Source organism: Cavia porcellus, unplaced genomic scaffold, assembly GCF_034190915.1.
Source record: "Cavia porcellus strain 051 isolate PalLab524CR breed Dunkin Hartley unplaced genomic scaffold, mCavPor4.1 scaffold_27, whole genome shotgun sequence".
In the NCBI taxonomy this organism is placed as follows: domain Eukaryota; kingdom Metazoa; phylum Chordata; class Mammalia; order Rodentia; family Caviidae; genus Cavia; species Cavia porcellus.
In genome coordinates this window covers 35,277,391-35,283,562 of record NW_026947510.1, presented here as the reverse complement: position 1 = coordinate 35,283,562, position 6,172 = coordinate 35,277,391, and the positions used below count along the sequence as shown (strand labels likewise).

General features: G+C 32.8%; 1 long non-coding RNA gene across 1 annotated transcript; it reads left to right on the top strand.

Moving 5' to 3' along the window:
- The first annotated feature begins 603 nt into the window (after positions 1-603).
- Positions 604-5,470, top strand: LOC134473636 (uncharacterized). The gene is made up of 5 exons (XR_010043988.1): positions 604-926; positions 2,954-3,022; positions 4,176-4,327; positions 4,655-4,758; positions 5,327-5,470. It is a non-coding gene; the product is annotated as an uncharacterized LOC134473636 (long non-coding RNA).
- The last annotated feature ends 702 nt before the right edge of the window (positions 5,471-6,172 follow it).

The following is a 6,172-nucleotide window of genomic DNA, read 5'->3' as shown; positions in this document are numbered from 1 at the left end:
TTTTATATATTTATAAATCAAAATTTCATGTCAATATCATATTTCGTAATTGTCTATTTTTCCTTTTTTTTTTTTTTTTTTTTGTTTTTTGGTGGTTCATTAGTCCCAGTAATACAGATTGCATGACTATTTCTGTTGTCTGTGCATGTTAAATAAATGTCACTTGCTTAGCTACTAAACTAGTTAGGACAGTTGATTGAAAGGTGTGTGGTTATATTCAAATGAAGATATTACCTCACTTCTGAGGTAAATTCATTTTATTTTTACATTAATATATTCTACTAAGAATATACTTTTCAGTGATAAATTACACTGTATTTTATATAAAGTGACTTTAAATTTTCAATTTATAATGTGGTTATATTTAACTATGTGTTGACTGTTATCCAGAGAAAAATAATTGAGATCTAAACATTTAAGTAATCCACTAAATTCATGCTTTTTATCAATGAAAAGAAAAGTATTGACCTTATTGATGGAATGCAAAATAACTCTTTTGAGTATGGAAGACCACAAAATTCACAGTGAGAATGATACATTCATTTCCTGTTGTTTTACTCCTCTAACCTCACAGCTGTTGCTTGTGCACCAAAACTGGCACATTATTCACTGGTCTCTTCCTTTTATTTTATTGCAGTGATGTTAGAGAACAAAAGGGAGAGTTATCAAAAATTGAGCTGAAGACTGATATTTTCCACATTGCTTCAGAACAAGAATGCCTAAAAACAGACACAGTGAAGGCAGACTAGAGGAACAAGAAATAACTTACACAGATGTGAAAATTTCCAAATCTCAACAGAAGCAAAGGATATTCAAGAAAGAAGAGTCCTGTAATATCAAGTGAACAGGAGGTTAACTATATTGAGCTGAGGTTTCACAGAACATCTCACCTGCTGCACAGAGCACAGCTTGTAGGACAAAAAAAGGTACAGTACCATAAATATTTGTTTAATAAGGGATACTGATTCTTGAGTTTAGAAGATTATAACTCTCAAAACCAATATAAAATTTTAATAAAACACTAATTATCTAACTCTTTAACACATTTCTTGACTTTTTCAGTATGCTTCAATACATGTAAGATTAGCTCTTAGTATATGTAATTTCCTCTAAAATATCATTGACCCAGATTCCAGCAGAAGTGTATTACTTGTAAGAATTACAACTGTAATTGTCATGAATTTCTGTGAGTTGCTTCTTTCCATGTTATTTTAAAAATATTGATGCTAGATTTCAATCTCTTTAGTTTAGTTCAGTCCCTTAAACAGTTATTGAACTTTTATTATGGAACTTCTTTGGACTTCCCATGAAATCTAAAGATGAAAGGACAAAAATTAGATTATTATCACAGGAAACAGATTACAGAACAATGATTTTAAAAACATTTTGAAGGGCTGGGGATTTAGCTCAGCGGCATAAGACTTGCCTTGCAAGCAGGCAGTCGTGAGTTGGATCCCTGGTACCGATAAAAACGAAAAAGACAAAAAAAAATATTTTTAAGATACAACATGTGCAGTTTCATAATAAGGAGATAATACCTGAAGGTATAAGAAGTTAAATGTTACAGCATTTTAACAAAGTCCTTAGTTTAAGTGATTTACTAGTAGTTTTACCCACCATTACAGAAATATATACTAAAAATTATTATTAATTTGATAAAGTCAAATAGCACACAGTTTCCAATGTCTCCTGGTATATCAGAGGAAGATGTCAGTCATGAAATTGTATGTAAGAGGTGGTAAAGACAGATGTAAATAAGTTGCAGGAGATGATAGAAGAGACATCTATAGTAAAGTAACATTTAAGACATTGTCAATATATGTAGTGAATGATGCAAAACCATAGCTGTGACTGTGTGGTCAGCAAGAGGTACAAAATGAAATATGGCAAATTAGATGAATCCAGTAAAAGGGCAAAAGCAAAGTTATCTCTTCAAATTTAGCCCATTTCTCATTATTCACTCTGGTGCTCTCCTTTGCTTTCCAATTTCTAGTCTGATAATAAAATCAGAATTTTGAAAGCACAAAGCTTTATCATACCCAAGAATATTCATCGTTCTGAGCTCTCTGGGTGAAACAGCCCCTATGCTCTCCTCCTTCCCCAAGGAATTGACGCTCACCTTTTTTCTTCGAACATCAAAGCAATGTCACATTTTTAGAGAAACACCAGGAGCTCCCCCTTGGTCTATAAGAAAATTATTTGCATTTTTGCTAAAATTAATGACTTTTTTCATAAGAGAAAGAAAGATGCATTTGTTCCTTCTCTCTACTCATATTGAGTGCTTTTTAAAACTAATAAATTAATATATTATTTTCATGATGTGCTATTATTAGCAAGAATAAGATTTTTTTTTTCTTAAGTGAAATGGACTCCATTTTTTAAAGTGGAGAGAATGTTTCATGAATCTCCAGGTTAAAGTTTTTAGGATTTTGAGTAAAGGATGCTCTAAATTGTTGGTGTGAGTAAGTTGAGCAATAGACCTTAGAGTTCAGCTGCACCAGGGAGGAAAGAGTGAAGGGAGAATTGACCTGAAGGGAATTTAAAGAGCAATAACTGGGTTCAGTGCATTTGAGACACTATTCACTTCAGGATGAAGCCCTGAGGAATGAGGCAATGGAAGGTTTCCCTCTGAGAGGCGGCATCTTGTCTTACTTACTGATTTCTAGGAAAGAGAAACTCAAGCATCGATTCCCTTTCTTTTCTTTTTAGGTGCCCCATCAACAGCATGGAAGAGGATAGCTGGCATTTTAGCATTCGTTTGCATAGTTTTAATTACAGTAATTGGTAACTTGCTTTCAAACTGTAACTAATCAAGTAAATAATATGCTCTTACTACAGTGCATACATTAGCAGTATGATTTTGTATTTATGTAGAATGGCTTGTCATTAAGAATGAAAGTCACATTGTCTTAATAGTTATGTTACAGCCCTAATTAATTAATTTTTGTCACAGTGTTTTTTTGCAGAGAAGAACAAAGCAAAAACATCACACTTTTTCCTACTCTGTCTTCTAAAAGTAATGGTGAGTTTTAATGTGCCCACTTCCAGTAATTTTGATTATTAGAGCAATTATTATATCTTCTTCAGATCCACAGCTATAATGAAGTCTGACAGGTAACTATGGTGTTATCTACGGTCAGTTCTTACCAGGGAAATATTCACTTGGGTAAATCAGAACAGTGATTCAGGACAATATGAAATGTCTTAACAAACTTTAAATATAATGCCAATTCTATTGTGTGGTTTTGTTAAAATAAGGAGAAAAATGAGATTTAAATATATTGAATTCTAATATAAACCATTCAAGTTTCTGTCATTTTGATATCTCTTGCTAAAAAAATCATTCAAATAGGTTTTAATTATAGAAAAATGAAATTAAATACAAGTATATTACTCCTACAAAATACACTGATATGCCAAGTATGGTCAGGGTTTATAGGAAACATGCTTCTTATAAGTTTACATCTTCTTACAAAATTTAAGTATTTTAATCAAAGAAATGAATGCTGTATACCAGACTTCCATATAAATATCTGTGAACATGTCATTTATAGCTGAATTTCAAATATTAAAAATGTCTGTGATCTGATGAATGATTGACTAAATGTTTTTTATTGTATAATGGTATTATCTGGCAAGAGCTTGTTTCCTGACACTATTGGAAGACAATAGGATTTTTGGTGTTTTTTCAGGGAAAAAGTTTTGTTGCAGAGCAAGTCAGGAAAGAACCTATGTGCCATAAACTCAAATCTGCTCTTGCAGATCAGTTGGTAGTCCAGGAATATGTGGGAAGCGAGACAGGCAGAGGTTGCTGTGAAATGGTTGGCAACCACTTCACAGCTGTAGGTTTATTTTTGAGGGTGAGTTATGTTTTGCACAGTATGTGTGAAATAGTACCATCTCTGACATGGAGATCTGCCTTCTCATGCTCATCTTTATTCTTAAAAAGCCAATTCCGAACCCAAAGAATCATTAAGGAAAGACTTGAAAGCTTCACTGGAAGACAACTTAAAAACTTTTTTATGTAAAAAATACGCCTGCTTATGTCTAAGTCTTAGTGGATTTTAATGGTTGTTAGTAAGCCTTGAACTGTGTTACAAACATATAAAATTGGTAATGGTTTTAATAACAGTTACTCATCATTCAGACTATCCTTCATGTATTTATGTTTCTAGGATGTTCCAGTGGTCTTTGCTCACACAACTGGATTGGGTATGGAAATAGTTACTATTAGTTTTCCAGTGAAGCCAAAACCTGGGCAGAAAGCCAATCTGCCTGTGCAGAGCTGAATTCTCAACCTCTCAAAGTAGACTCTGAAGAAGACCTGGTAGGTCACACACTCTCACCTTTCCATTACATTGTATCTTATTTGATTTGGAAGTACTAATGATAACATTGTACAGAAACTGACTGGCAGTTTTTATTTGACTTAATTTTCTGAGGGAGAAAAGAAAGAGACTCCACCATTAGACTATTTAATGTTATAAAATATCAAACTAGTAAAGAGATAATATCTTGAGGTCGGGTCTATAAATACACTAAGTGGCTGTAAGTGAGAACTTGGAAGAGTTTACACCACTAATCTTTGAGTCCAGGAAGGAGGAGATCTTGACACACACGCGCAATTACATTTGCAAATGTTTTCTCCCAATAGAAACTGCCTTCAGTGATTGAAACGACATGATGGAGAGCTTTCAAAACCAATGAAAACAATGGATCCAGGGTGAGGGAAAATGTCTCCCAACTGAAGGACAGCTTGTAAGTACAATGTTTAGACAGAGTTTCCTTAGAATAGTGGTGTGTGTGTGTGTGTGTGTGTGTGTGTGTGTGTGTGTGTGTGTAATTTGTGAAAGACACAGAAACAATACTACCGAAAAAAAGAAAGGCAATATACAGAAAATAACTGGTAAAAATTTGCCAACCCTCACCAAAGTCTCACCTTAGAACATTTACATGCTTAATGAACTAGACTTTTCAAACTAGATTTTGGCAAAATTAGTACATAGTTAGCTAAATTGAGAAATCCAAAGACTTCTGTTTTGTCATTGGTTACTTATTTGGTTCATAATTCTACTTACAATAACATAAAGGGATTAGCAAATACCCAATATTTTCTGTGAAAGTTATTGTTTTAAAATGTAAGATAACAATATTCCTTGTTTTTTCTGTATTCTTGATATTTCAACATATACCTGTTTGTTGTACTTGTTGTCTTATTCTTTTTGACCTATACTGGTGTAGACCATTTTCAGTCTGATATAAAATTATTGTTTGCAGAGATTATACCTTGCTTTTTAAATTAAGTTATTATATTATTTTCGCACAGATTTTTTGTTTTGGAAGGCAAGAACCAGAGTTGTGCTTATATGAATGGAAAGTATGTGTATCCTGAAGACTGTTCACCTAGAAAAATTTATATCTGTGAGTTTAATATATAGAAAAATTTGATTTATGCTACCTTGTTGTTATTAAAAAATATAAATATAAGACTGCTTATTTTTTATTTCATAATTTTTAATTAAATTAGCTCTGAATATTTTTACTACATTCAGAATTTTTTTCAGTCAGAGTTTTCGAGTTAAAAGTTTGACAGTTTAAATTGTATTGAAAAGAAAAAGAACTTCCCAATTACCAATTCTCCTGGAATAGTTTTCCTCCATCTCACAATTCAAGTTGATGTTAAATCATTAATCAAAGTTATTTAATACTGTCTGAGCACTAAACACATTTGCAAATTCAAAGCATAAGAAAAAAATAAAAGTTTCTGCATCAGTTAGGTCTTAGGTTAAGGAGACAGCTGCTGGATCTGAGACTGTAACTGAGACTGTAACTGAATTCCAGAGCCCCTACTACTCTCAAGCATTTGTCACCCTGGCAGTTAGGACCACAGAGACACTTTCTGTGCCCAGCATCAGTTAATGTTTCATATCAGATGGAAACTTTTTGAGATATGTACAGACTTAGTGAAATACTCAGGCTATTTCACTTCACTTAAGGTAAAGAGGACAAGTTTTAAGGACAAGAAATAATAAATGTAATTCACATTCAGAAAGTTAGGGAACTCAGAAACTAGCCTCAGTGGTGAGGCACTGTCATCATTTCAGTGTACCAACTATGAATGTCTTATGTAATTGAAAACCAAGCAGTTATAAATCAGTTTATATCAAATCTT